Source organism: Mastomys coucha, unplaced genomic scaffold (genome assembly GCF_008632895.1).
Source record: "Mastomys coucha isolate ucsf_1 unplaced genomic scaffold, UCSF_Mcou_1 pScaffold22, whole genome shotgun sequence".
Taxonomy (NCBI): domain Eukaryota; kingdom Metazoa; phylum Chordata; class Mammalia; order Rodentia; family Muridae; genus Mastomys; species Mastomys coucha.
The window spans coordinates 66,011,357-66,025,733 of record NW_022196905.1 but is presented as its reverse complement, the minus strand read 5'-3'; the positions used below and the strand labels follow the sequence as shown (position 1 = coordinate 66,025,733).

Below are 14,377 nucleotides of genomic sequence, written 5' to 3'. Positions count from 1 at the left end.
CCCCCCCCCCGCCTTTTTAAATCTTACTTTTTATGCTGTTGGAGATAGAGCCTGTGAGGATGTCTGTCGGGCAAGGGGCTCTGCCACTGAGCCACGTTCTCAGCCCTGAGGGGATTTTTTTTTTTTAAATAGGCAAGTTTTTGACCAAATTGTGAATTGCCATACTTTTATTAGTAGCATGTTAACATGGCAGCCGCTAAAGTGCCGTGAGCTTTGTTTGAGACCCGGGTGTTAGGAATAACCAACCCCACATTTCTGTCTTCCAGCCTTCTTCGACATTCCGCACTCTGCTACACACATGGGTCGACCCTGCTGCTTTTTCCCAGCGTTCCCTCTTCAGTGCCTGTAAAGTACGAGCTCCAGGTTGAAGAAGCTTCTAGATGGATCCTTTCCAAATTTGGTGTCTTTTCTACAAACTCTGTGCCTCAACCTCAATTTCTAAGTGGTAAGGCTGCGTACTTAAGAAAATGAGTTTTATTTATTTTGTGTCTATGTATGTGATTGGGTATGTGCAAGCGTGCAGTCATGTGGAGGTTGTGAGAATCAGTTCTACCCTTCCATTGTGTAGGTCCTGTGGATGTGACTCGGACTGTCAGGCTTGGTGCCCGCTCCTTTAAAGGCTGATGTGAATTGTACTTCAGACTGCCTTTTCCAGGCCCTCTCTTTTTATACATAAGTCATGGTTATTTTTGATAATTTCTTCTGAACTACTTCTAAAACTAGCAGTAACATAGGTTTTTGGAAAGCTTTTAAACAGCCTTCCTGTACTGCCTTGCTGCTATAACATAGCACCTAATATTAGCAGGAATAATACATATAAAAATAGTTGCACAAGTCACTTTTCATTGCTATGACAAAATGTTCAAACAAACCAACTTAAAAAGAGGAATGGTTTTTGGGGACTCATGACCGCAGTTGGATGGCTCCACGGCTTTTAAGCCTCTGGCAGAACCATTGCAGTGGAAAGGTATGGCAAAGGGAAGTGGCCGGGATGCAGAGAAAGAGGGAACCTGTAATGGTCGCTTCCATTCTCTGCCATTGTTATACTGGGGTCTCCAATCTGCTGGACATTACTGTCTACACTCTGGGCAGGCGTTGCCCCCTCGGTTGCTATCCCAAGTCCCCCTCCACCTTAAATTTTATTTTATGCTTTGTTAATTTCTTTGGGGAGACTCAGCGTCATTACTGTGAGAGTTCAGAAGTAGTCAGACACACGGCCTGATGTGTGAACTTGGTCAGCTTTGGTTCTTAGTTCCTTCAAGTCCTTGTGATTGGAAATCATACAAACCCTCCTCCTGGCAGTCATCAGAGAGGTGTGTGACGTCAGCTCTCTTTAATGCATGGCCTTGCTTGTGCCTTTCCACAAGTGAGCTTTACTTTGGGCAGGACACATTGCTGAAGTGGGAGACCTTAAAAAAATGAACTGGTTGAAATAGTCGTCCCACCACCTTTGTAGCAGTTAACACATGTTTACCAAATGCCTGTTACTTATGAATGAAAATGCGTAGTGACTTTTAGCATAACAAAGAAGTCATCAGATAGGAAACCTGACCTTAGATGGAGTCCTTAGATGCAGCAGAGTGGAGAAGGGTGTCCATGGGGTTCAACTGTAGTCCTTGCCAATCAACTACATTGGGCTTTTAAAGAGCGTAAACTAATTAGCCTTTACATATCAGTTTTCTCATGTATACATTAATTCAGTTGAATTATTTGTGTACTTATTTTTTTTTTAAAGATTTTAATACCTTGTTAGTTCAGTGAACAAATTGAAAGAATTTTGATTTTTTTTTTAATTGAAGATATATTTTTTTCTCTTTCCCATCTGGTGAGACAGTTTTGATCTATTTAGTAAGTTATGAGACAGGAATAAGATACCTGCTTGTCTTAGGGTTTCTATTGCTTTGAAGAGACACCATGACCAAGGCAACTCTTATAAAGGAAAACATTTAATTGGGGCTGGCTTACAGTTTTAGAGGTTCAGTCCATTATCATCATGGCAGAAAGCATGATGGTGTACTGGCAGACATGGTGCTGGAGAAGGAGCTGAGAGTTCTCCATCCTGATCACAGGCAGCAGTACCACACTGGAACTGGCTTGAGCACCTGAGACCTCAAAGCCTGACCCCTAGTGACACACTTCCTCCCACAAAGCCACATCCACTCCCACAAGGCCACAGTTCCTAGTAGCGCCACTCCCTATGGGCCTATGAGGGCCATTTTCTTTCAAACCTCACACTGCTATTAGATTACTTTTCAGTTAGTACCTCTCTCTGCAGGTTGATGCCTTTCATCCTTTACTTCCTGCATCCTTATTGGTCTCTTCTCCTGACCCCCAGGACTCTCTCCATTTGGCCCCGTCGTTCTTTCTGTCCCCCTTCCTACCGGTCTCTGATGTATTCTTGGTGCTTGGATTTCCCAGGCTTGCATGGTATACATTATTTTCCCCTTAGATGTTTCTCAGGGTCAGAATATAGATCAGTGGTTCCAACCCAGAACCCTTAAAAAATACAGGTGCCTTCTGAAGACGAGAACAGCTGAAAGCCATCCACTAGCCTTAGTGCCCTTGGATTGAGTTCTGTACCCTCCTCACTCCCCCACCTCTCTCTTCTGCCTCATCATTGCTTGGGACTTGGAACTGTTCCCTTCCTGTGGTATTGAAATCAAGGTCTTCATTTTAGATCTGAAGTTTTTTCTTTTGTTCAAAAAAAATTTCATTTCTTTGTCTTTTACTATTTTGAAATCTCCACTAGTGAGAAATTTAAGTATCTATGCAGAGTAGCCTGGTGGACGTCCTTTGTGTTCCTTCCAGAGGAGGTAGTTATTGGGGTACAGGCATTGTTTCTTCTCAGTAACTCTCCTCTCCTACTTGTGTTATTTTGAAGCAAGATCCCACGCATTTGCATTTTCAGTATGAATCCCTCAGTCTGTATTTCAGTATAAAAATTGTAATGCTCAAGCTATAGTATCACGATTGAGTCCAAGTTCTCTCAGGCTGTTTTAAAAACAGGTCATTTGGTTGGATGAGGACTGGTAAGCCCTTCTTCCCCCTGTGTCCTGTATCCCTCCCCTTTTTGTTTCTGAAGAACAGTAAGTAGCTTGGGTCCTCTTTAGATGTGGAGGGTCCTGGCAATCGCCCTGTGAGCAGATGCCATACTCTTCCCCCATCCTTTGTGTCTCCTGATAACTGGTACAGAGCTTGGGTCTTGATACTTGATCATATTAAGGTCTGATGACTTTAGTCAGGTCCACGTCTGTCACCAAGTGTCTATCTAGGGCTTACACCAAGTATCCACCCCCTCAAGCCCTCGCCGAATTCAGGTCAAGGGTTGGAAGTTTTTTTTTTTTCTGTAACGTTGGTTTGTATTTGAAGACCTTCACCTTTCCTCTCTTGTAGCTTAGACAGCTGCTAAGGTAAAGGTAAAGGAACTAGTCAATGTAAATGAATGGCCGAGGCTGTGTTGTAATAAAACTTTATTTACAAACTTGGTTTTGACCCCTTATTTTGGGGACTCTGGAGTTACACAGGGGTTTGTAAAGCAGTGGTATTTAACACTGTAGTCCTTTATAGTGTGTTAGATGGATGTAGCCTGTATTTGTTACCCACTCGGGGTAGCTTCTACAATAGTTTCTTGCTACCTAGATTGGCATTCCCCCCTCCCATTCCTGGGGTCAGCAGCCTCTCCAAGGAGTCCTAATTCTTTTTTGCACAGTGGAATGTTAATAATACAATGCAGGTTCTAGGAGTTCTCATGGAAACTAGTACTTTCTGTTTAGTTTTAGATTCCTAATTTGGCTTTTCCATTGTATACTAATACTAATTTCTTTCAGCTGCAAATCTGGCTTTTAATGGCACTAGGAATAATATGACTAGAACATTAAATAATTTCTTTTATATAACAGTCTCAGCAATAATAGAGTCTCTGTCTGGCTTTTTTTTTTCCTTAACAATGTGTCTGTGACTCTGAACACGGTGACTTATTATATTTGGGAAGCAGAGGCAGGAGGATTGCTGTGGGTTTGAGGTCAGCCTGGCCTATGTAGCAAGACCAGGCAACTAGGCAAACTTGGTGGATGTGGTGGTGTGTGCCTTTAGTCTTAACACTCAGGAAGCACAGACAGTTGCATCTTTGTGAGGATCTCTAGTGAGTTCCTAGAAAGGCAGCCCAAGCTACACAGTAAGACCCTGTTTCAAAACCAACCAACCAACCAACCAGCCAACCAAAACCAAACAAACCCAAAAAACAAAAAACAAAACAAAAACAAAAAAACCCAAAACAAAACAAAAAAACCAAACCAGTCAACCAGCTAAACAAACAATGCAGTTGTCTTGATATCTCCCTGTTGTGTGGTGTCTGTGGACTATGGACCCCATAGTGTGTGAAATGACAGTCCTTTCATTCTTGTACACTATTTCATCGTGTGAAATGCCACCATTTGCTAATCCATTCTCCAGTTCATGGAATTAAGTTGCCCTGAATTCTTCTGCATGCATCCTTTGGTAGACATTGTGTGCTTTATTTATTTTCTCTCACATGTACTCTGGAGTGGAATTAGTAAATTGTTTTTGGACGCAGGGCACATGGCCCCAAGAACAGCAAAAGAACTGTGTGCTTCAGTTATCTGTTGCTCTGTGACCACTTCTCCCCCAGTGTCCCAGCCTTCCACGGCAAACACCATCCTCTGACAGTTGGTGTCGGTCTTCTTCTTTGGGGTCTAGCTTTGCTGAGTGCTTCCAGCCAGGGCCTCTTATAAACTGCCATTATGATATTTTCTGCTGTTTGGGGGTGGGGGTGTCACAGAGCCTTTTGCACTGTGTCCCAGCTCACTCTTGTAACCTTTGGCAGGATTCCGGTCCTTTCTGGCTCTTGGTCAGAAGTTTCTTTTTCTTCAGTGCTGGAGATTAAACTCAGGGCCTCACAGGCTGGGCAGGCACAGCAGTTACCTACCTTGACGGTATCCAATATACAATTCAGTAGCGCCTTCTTGATGGTACAGCTCAGTCATTGCCCCCCCGTCCCCCCAACTTGCCGAACCTTTTCATGGCCCACGGTTGAGCTGATTACACGGAATGGATTCATTGCACGGAATGGATTCATTGTATCCATTCAGTCAGTGTCACTCTCCATCCTCCTGTACTGCCCTAACTACACAAACAACTACGGCTTTACTGCTAGTTACTCTGTTTAGAGCCTGACTATTTTATAAGTGGAGTCATATCAGCTGTTCTCTTGGCTTAGTTCCCTTAGCATAATGCTATCAAGGTCATTTACATTGTGGTGTGCATCAGAACTTTTTTTTTTTTCTATTTTAAAAGGCTGAATGGATGCATTGTGTTCAGATAGCACATTAAACCGACCCTGCTACGGGACTGAGTTGTCGCCTAAATTCTTGCTGCTGTTGTGGTGTTTTTGTGTGAACACTGGTATTGGACCACATTCTGTTTTCACAGTAAAGTCTCCAAGCACTCCATGCTATAGAAGAGGGATTGTGTAAGGTTGGGAATACCAGGAGAGACGCACCTTAGTAATCATTCTCTGTGTAGTTAGGCCAACAACTAGTTATACATATTTTATTTTGAAATATAATAACTCATAAGATGTATTGTGATTTTACAGTTATCTGTAATAGTTTCATGGGTCTCAAGACATATCCATAAAAGAAGGTATATTGAAAGGAGTTAATTCCTATTATTTTTCTCTAATAAGAAATCACTTGAAATTTTGGAGTTGATTTTTTTAAGTATAAATAGGTGGGGCTGGAAAGATGGCTTAGCAGCCTGTCAGAGCTTGCTGCTCTTTCAGGGGACTGCAATTCAGCTCCCAGCCAGCACCTGTGGCAGTTGGCCCACAGCCTGTAATTCCAGCTCCAAAGTATCTAAGACCCTCTTCTGGCCCCTGTTGGGGGGAACATATATGTGCTTGATCGAGCATGTGCACACACACATATGAACAGGCTCTGTTCTTATCTCTCTTTTTAGTATTTAATATTTAAAATTGTAGTGTATTATATACCTTGCTTTCTTTGATATGTCCTGACGATCATTCCTTACCCATTTTTGTTTGTTTGTTTTTGGTTTTAAGGTATTTATTGTAGAAAGGCAGAGAGAGGGAGAGAGTAGGGAAGTAGAGGCTGGCCATGGCTACGTGGAGAGAGGGGGGAAGGGAACAAGAGGCAAGAGTAAGAGAGTAAGAGCAAGAGAGTCCTTACCCATTTTCATGTGTCTTTTCTATATCCATATTACATCTCACTAAATGTATTAGAATTTGGGTTATTCCTAATCTTTTGCTAATATAAATTATTATACTGCAGTGAATATACACATGACTTTTTTTTGTTTGTTTGTTTTTGTTTTTGTTTTTCAAGACAGGGTTTCTCTGTGTAACCCTGGCTGTCCTGGAACTCATTCTGTAGACCAGGCTGGTCTACAGTAACAGGTTACAATCCCAGTGACCTCAGGCAGTGGTCTTCTGGGGAGTCCATATTAGACACAGCTCTAATGTGCGGTTAATATGCCAAGAGAGAATACAAGGGTTGGGGCATTATTAGACTGGAGAGTTTGATGAACTGGCATTTAAGCTGAGATATGAGGGATGGTTTAGGCCTAAGCAGATGAAAAAAGCCCAGACCGCAGTTCGTAGACGCAGGAACAGTAGGCAAGAATGCAAAATCAGAAGTGAATCTTCTAGTAGAGCGCCTGACTAGCTGGAAGGAGTCATCTCATTGGCTTTGTAATCCACCCCCCTCCCCCAACCCACACTGAGAAAGTGAGGCCCAAGGCTGGGGCAGGTTGAGTGCATGGTGAGATCACCCTGGTCTACCTCCTGAGGCCCTGTGATAGATAGATCCTAACCCTCATCCTCGACTTGACTGGATTTAAAGTCAAGGTTGGCACACATCTATCTCCCAGTGTCTGAGTGTGTTTCCAGGGGGATTAACAAAGGAGAGAAAGGGACCTACCTGGGCCACCATCTCACGTGCTGAAGGTCCAGGCTGAATAGCAAAGTAGAACTGGAGAGATGAACCGAGCACCAGCATCCCCCTCTCCCCATTCCTTGAGTTACAGAAATGTGAGGAAGCCACGCCTGTCTCAGAGAGTAGACGGTAGGCCATACTTCTATCACATCCTCACAACACAGACAGCTTAAAGAGGGAAGTTTATGTTGGTTCAAAGCTGAAGGTACATTTTATCATAGTGGGGAAGTAGAGGTAGCAGAAGTTTAAAGCAGCTGGGTGCCTTGTGCCTAAAACCTGTACTCGGCTTACTTTCTCTGCTTTTTTGTTTTTGTTTGTTTGTTTGTTTGTTTGTTTTTTAACAAAGTCTAGGATCCTAGCCCAGGGCATGGTGCCGCCCACAAGAGTAGGGCTTCCCTCTTTAATAACCCTTATAAGGATGATTCCCTACAGGCTTGCTCCTCTGCCAGCTGATTCTGAAGCTCATCAGGTTGGCTATTGAGGTTACATCACACGTTCATGTATTGTCTTTAGAAATAGGTTAAGAACTCCCTATGCTAGGTCAGATAGACAAAACAAATCTTCCACCCTGTTTTAGTCCTTTACCATCTAGTGAGCTTCAAAAGCGAACTTAAGAGATGACAGATCACCGGGCTGTGGTGGCGCACACCTTTAATCCCAGCACTTGGGAGGCAGAGGCAGGCAGATTTCTGAGTTCAAGGCCAGCCTGGTCTACAGAGTAAGTTCCAGGACAGCCAGGGCTATACAGAGAAACCCTGTCTAGAAAAACAAAAAACAAAAAACAAACAAACAAAAAAAGGTGACTGATCACTTACTTGCTGGCGTTTGTCACTCACTGGTAGAGGGCTTGTGTGGTGTGCCATGTGTTTGATCCCCAGCCTGACATATCTCTGTAATTAATCCTAGCACTTGGAAGGCAGAGACAGGAAGATCAGAAGTTCAAAATCAGGGTGCCCAACATGAGACCCTGTTTTTAAAAAAAGAATAACAAACCAAAAAACATAACAACAAAAACCTGTTCTCTAATGCTTCCTCTCTTAACAACATCACCGAGGAAGAGTGATGTCTTGCTTGGGAATGAGGCATCACGTATCTTAGATTCCCGCTGCCCCCTTCTTGAGGGAAGCCAAGCGCCTGTGATGTTTTCCTTCTTCCCTTAGCTCCTCCTCAGCCTAACTTTCCATTTTGACACATCTGTCCGCCCCCTTCCCCCTTGATACTTAAAGGCTCACTCCTAACCCCCTAATCCGCTTATGATCCCGTCAGTCAGATTGATTTATTTTTGACCTACATATCCTGTTTTTCTTTGTTGCTAATGCCCACTCTAAGATTTCACCGCAGTCTCTGTTATGTCAGAGACACTCATGGGTTTATGTGCAGTGCGAAGAACTGTATATTTCTTATTTCAGAGCTGATAGGCCTGAGAGAATTTTGGTGCATCTTGTGAGGTTAGGAGGGTGAGTCAAGGGAGTTTCTTTAAGAAGAGGCAAGTCTTACGTATGTATAGTGCTGCAGGCACCTTGAGTAGAACCTTCCAGAAGCGACCTTATTCCGCAGAAAAGCCTTACTTGCCTTTGGAAGCCATCTTCACACTTCAATACACATTAAATAAGGACTGTCTCTCCACACTGCTTTGACAAAAGTGTGTTTCTATGGCAGTATCAGTGTTCTGGGGATCTGAAGTAATGCAAAATCAGAACACTTAAGTATTCAGTTTCCATGTGGCAGAGAATGACCAATAGTCATAAACATGAGTGTATTGAATTGTGCCTGTGGCTTCCCTAGTCCCTTACACATCATTTGGAGGGATCATTCTCCTGAGTGACTTCTAGATTAAGAGTGATCCTTTGTATATTGGTAAGGCGAGTTTACTCAATGCTCACGCTGGATTTTGTTTGTCTATCAGGGCCTGTCAACATGTTTCTTTTGTGAAGAGATGGTATGGTTGCTCATTAATGATAGTCCTTGTAGGTCTCTCTGCTCATTCACACCTCCATCCCCTCTTTGTCTCCTTTCCCCTCTTTCTTCTTTGAAATGTGGCTGGTGGCTGGTGCTTTGATTTCATTGTCGTGTCTTAGTATCCTGTAACTGTGTCACTGATTCACAGCGTCGGATGAGGCCAGTTTTTTTGGACTCCGTGGAAATGGTTTTTGTTGAGGGGTGATGTTTGCTGATTTTCTTTCTGTGTAAGAATTTTCAGATAATAATCTTTCATTTCTTTAGCCTGCCTGTTGAATTAAAGAACTTGTTTTTACCCTTTAGTGCTTCTGGATGTAATGCAAGGGTTGTATGGTTATGAAAATTTTGGTTCCTTACCAGGTGGGACTTATTTTTGGGATCTGAAATGTAGGAAAGCATAAAACTTTTAAACCCTTTTAAAAAGCAAATTACCTGGGCTGGAGAGATGGCTCAGCAGTTAAGAACACTGACTGCTCTTCCAGAGGTCCTGAGTTCAAATCCCAGCAACCACATGGTGGCTCACAATCATCTGTAATAAGATCTGACACCCTCTTCTGGTGTGTCTGAAGACAGCTACAGTGTACTTATATATAATAAATAAATAAATCTTAAAAAAAAAAAAGGCAAATTATCTAAAGGCATATTACAATGTTTTAAACATCCTAACAATGTTAACAATAGGATTTTGCTTATATTAAGGTCAAACATTCTAATGGAAGTTTTAAATGAACTTTGCTTAAGATAAAATTAGGATTTTTGAGACTTAGTTTCTGGGAATAGGACTTTACAGTTTTAGAATAATGATTTTGAAACCTTAGGTGTCCATAGGTAAGAAACAAATTCCCATGTGCTACCTACCGATCTCCAATAATTTCGTTGATGGTTAAGGCTGATAAAAAGAAGTTTTTATTTGTGAAATGGAAAGTCTACCAAGCTGACAAGTGTTGTGTAGCTTCTGGCTCGATGGGTTTATAAAGGCATCAAGGGTAATGTCCTTGAGACTGCACTGCAGGTAGGGCCCATGTAACAGGCAGCCATGCTGAAGAAGCCTGCCAAGTTGGGAGACATGACTCAGGTCCTTCCTCAGCCCTCTCTAAGTCTCCCCTCCTCCCCCGTAAAGATCCACACCAGAATTAGTTTTTAGTATACTTCAGAAGCCTGGTATATTAAAAGATAGCTTTTGTCTCTTGCTTTGCCAACAACCACATTTGCACATTTTAGAATGTTCTCCCAAGAGGGATGGTCTGAGGGTGAGTCGCATACACCAGGGCACACTCTGCAGGGACCCCATTCTATTTCACATTTGCCTGTCCTGGTGTAGGGCGTGGCTTGATGGACAGATGGGCAGTGTCCATGCTCTCTTCTGTTTCTGGTGCCCAGATTCCAGAAGGCCTCAGCAACATTGCTTTGCTGCTCACATTACTCCAATACATCTTCCAGCTAATATTCAATTTTGCCTTATTGTGATTCCAAGGTATGTCAGAATCCTCAGTGAGAAGAGCAGCGTAAGCCTGGTAGTGAAGCTGGTCCAGACCACACTCAAGGCATTTATTCAGATGACTGCTTGTTATGACATTCAGCCAAGGACCAGATATTCTCTCAAAACTGAGTGTGAAGTAGGTAAAGCAGAGGGGCCTACAAGTGATGACTCGAGTGGACAGATTTTCATATAAGCCGCAGGATGATTGTTGATCCTTCCCATGCTTGCCAGTCCCACCCTCCGAGGTGGACGCAGCTGACATGTGGACAGTCACAGTGTTGAGGCCGTTAGTGCCCTTCTTCAGGAAGTATGTACTTGAGACCAGAGGTCACATTTAAGAATCGTGGCTGAAATGATGCTGTTGCTTCATGACGATGTTCACCAGACTTGAATAATTAGATCTCAACAACAACAAAAAAGGGTTGGATTTAGTCTATGAAATATAAAATAATCTCTGACTTGTTGGTTATAATTTGGTTTCTTTTAGTTTCTTTGGTTTTGAGAGTTCTGGTCACACGGGAATGTATTAGAGTCACAGAATCTGATGTAAGTCCACATAGCGGCGTATTCTGTTAAAGAAGCCAGATGTTCAGTGTTTCAAGGTCACTCACCAGTGTTCTCTCAGTTCCTGTGTCGGTAAAGTTGAACGTGTGCACAAGTTGTGGTTAGCTGGATTAAAATGAAGGCGTGCATGTAGAGCACCAGCTGCAGCCAGCCCCGCCTCGTGGGCTGTCAGTGACAGGTGCTGCCTTTGTTGTTGGGCTCTTAATTAGCTTGAACTTCTAGGGTGTCCTTTCTTAGGGTGCAGCGAACCAACTCTGAATTCTCCCCTCCTATGTTTGTAGTTTTCTTAGACCAAAGCTAACCACCGTGAAGGTGAAGAGTGGAGCCTGTTTGTGGGTGGAGTTCGGAGGGGTGTTGCTGACTTCCGTTCCGGGGTGGGGTGGGGGTTCTTCCAGTTACGGGTTATGCTCTGTAAGAAGAGAATTAACTTTTGTGGCGTGAATGTTCTTTACGGTCATCTGTAGTGACCAAATCAACTTGGAATGTTTTGTTACTAACTTTGAAATTTGTTATTTTCTGGTTAGAGGATGTTGAGCTGAATAAATTACTGATTATCTTTTTGCAAATTTCCAGGGAGGAACCACTAATCAAGTGCCCAGCACAATCCTTTCTTTCATAAACGTGGGGAGGAGGCAGCAGCACACAGCCGCTCAGGAGGGCAGAGCCAAGAGTTATGTAACGGGGGTACATGACAGCATCTGGCTCTAGGTCCAGGCACACTGGGGGTGGTGCCCGGGAGACCTACAGCGAGGTGGTACTGCTCATTGAGCTTGACTATGGAACTTCAAAGGCTTTTGAAGAATCAGCCTCTTGGAGTGGGAGCTGGCTCTGGGAGGAGCTAAGGGAAGGATTGGGAGGTGAATATGGTCAGAATTAATTGTATGCATATGTGAAATCTTCAGCTTGGTCCTTAGCTCTCCACATAGAAGCAAGAAGCATTTGGAGTTGTAAGTTGTTTTTTCCCCGGTTTGAGTGGAGAAGGCTGTCTCCTCCTGAAGACTTCGGCCAGAGCACCTGAAACATATGCATATCTATCTTTTATCTTGTTTGTAGACCCCTTGAAGGTGGCTCCTACGGCCAAATGGCATTCACTGTAGGTTCTAGGAGCTCTGTTGGAGGGACACACTGCTCCTGGCTAGTGGCAATGCCATGGCATAGGCAGTTTAGAGATGCCCTTATCAAAAAGACAGATTCTCAAGTAGCCTGTTTGACCTTGATGTGGCCATGGATGACTTGGAGTCCCAAGTCTCCACCTCTCAAATGCTGGTTTGTGCATGGGTACCAACATGTCTGGTCCTAAGGATCAGATCAAGCTAGGGACTGTGCATTCTGGCAAGTATTCTGCCATCTGAGCTATATTCCCAGCTATAGAGATATATTTCCCCTTTAACAATCCTTGAGCTCAGCTGAGATGGCTCAGCGGTTAAGAGCACTGATTGCTCTTCTAGAGGTCCTGAGTTCAAATCCCAGCAATGACATGGTGGCTCACAGTCATCTGTAATGAGATCCAACACCCTCTTCTGAGGTGTCTGAAGACAGCTATAGTGTACTTACTTATAATAAATAAACAATCCTTGATATCTAACATCCCCTCCACCTCCCTACTCCCACACCCACCATCTACAGGGCATCCTGTTATTCTTATTTTTCTTTCTTTCTTTCTTTCTTTCTTTCTTTCTTTCTTTCTTTCTTTTTTCTTCCTTCCTTCCTTCCTTCCTTTCTTTCTTTTTTGCCAATGCAAACTTTTTCTTTTGTTTTTGTCTTTGCTTTTTGAGACAGAGCCTCTCTTTCTCTTTCTTCCCTACCTCCCTCTCTTCCTCATGTGCCCTCTCTAGCCCCATTGACCTGGCTGTCCTGGAACTCACTATGTAGACCAGGCTGGCCTCAAACTCACAGAGAGCCACCTGCTTCTGCCTCCTGCAGGGATCAAAGGTGTGCACACAGCAAGAGTCTGTTTTTTGAAGGGCTTCTTTCTCTGGGAAGCTTTTAAAAGCCTGCTTCACCTTAGTAGCACCTCACATTTAGAAAGGGAGACCAGATTGGATCAGAGCTTTAGAATTGCCCCTCATAAAATCAGTGTTTAGGAGTTGCAGAAACATCTTCATGTGAAGACCAGAAGTCACATTTTTTGGGTAAAATTCTAGATGTTTTCCAGGCAATTTAATTTAAAATGTCAAGGCCATAGGAAGGTTATAGAAAAGTAAATTTGTGTTGTAATTTTTCAGAAGATGATGTGAAATGTTGTGTTCATATTTTTATAGAATCACAAAACTACAAGGAATCACCTTATTGTTCTTATCAAACATGATTATGGATACAGATCAAGAACTCCTAAGTAGGGTTCCCTGTCCCTGTGCAAACTAGACTATAAGGAACTATTGGAAGTTAATGTGTACAGGAGCAGAATTTTTGTTTGTTTTTGAACAAGGTATTGTTTTTAAGACAAAAAGTAGAGGGGCCGTGCTTCTAAGAGCTGTTGGATTGGGGACGGATACAGGTCCCGTCTAGGTGGTGAAACTTACTGTTTTTTTTTTTTTCTTTTGTATTGGGAAATGTTTTTGCTTATTTTTTTAAATCATGAACAATGAATTTCATTAAAAAACAAAAATTAGGATCATGAGCAAACTTTAGAATAATGTTAAGTGAATTGTTTTTGTTTCTTGTATGGACACTTTGTTTTGTGGATATTTTCTTTTTATGTATATCACATCCATGTTGATATATATGAACACACACATATATTAACAATTAAATACACACACAGAGGCACAATTTAAAGCTTGTTTACAAGTTTTTAAATAATACACAACAGGATTGAGCTATACCCAGTAGTATGTGGGTACCTTATATTTCAACAGTGAGACATAGTTTGCATACTGTCAGTAGAATTTAACACGTTTCTTTCCTGCTCTTAACTATTTATAGGAAAGCCACTTTTCTGATGCCTGTGGGAGGTGAACTGGTACGTGCACCTTTTAGGGAGCTCAAGCCCCAACCTCCTCTCTGAACCATAAGGTTTTATAGCAGGAAGACACTTAAGAGGTCTTTCTCTCAGGATGTCTAGATACTAGCTCCTTGAATCCCACCCATCGTAACCTGCCCAGGGCTCAGGAAATGGGAGGAGATTTAGCACCCCCCCCCCCCCCCCCCCCCCCCCCCCCCGCAGCCAGTTTAAGGAAATTATTTTAGTGGAGAATGATGAAAGTATTATTTTTCTAAAATAACTTAGAGAAAGCGTGCTCCAGATCCCTCCTCCTGCGCACATCTATACTCAGTTTGTTAAAGAAAACATACTGTAGTCGTGGTGGTGGTGGTGGTGGTGGTGGTGGTGGTGCATGCCTTTAATCCCATCATTTGGGAGGCAGAGGCAGGCGGATTTCTGGGTTTGAGGCCAGCCTGGTCT

General features: G+C 42.9%; 1 protein-coding gene across 5 annotated transcripts in view; it reads left to right on the top strand.

Annotated features, from left to right (window-relative positions):
- Positions 1 to 14,377, top strand: part of Fryl (FRY like transcription coactivator) — a 239,220-nt gene that overhangs the window by 36,079 nt on the left and 188,764 nt on the right. For 4 of the 5 annotated variants that reach the window (XM_031342660.1, XM_031342658.1, XM_031342654.1 and 1 more), the window contains exon 2: positions 267 to 445. The exons of the other annotated variant lie outside the window; for it this stretch is intronic. The gene's annotated coding sequence lies outside the window, so the exon portion shown is untranslated. The remainder of the gene's footprint in view (positions 1 to 266; positions 446 to 14,377) is intronic. 5 annotated transcript variants of the gene reach the window in all.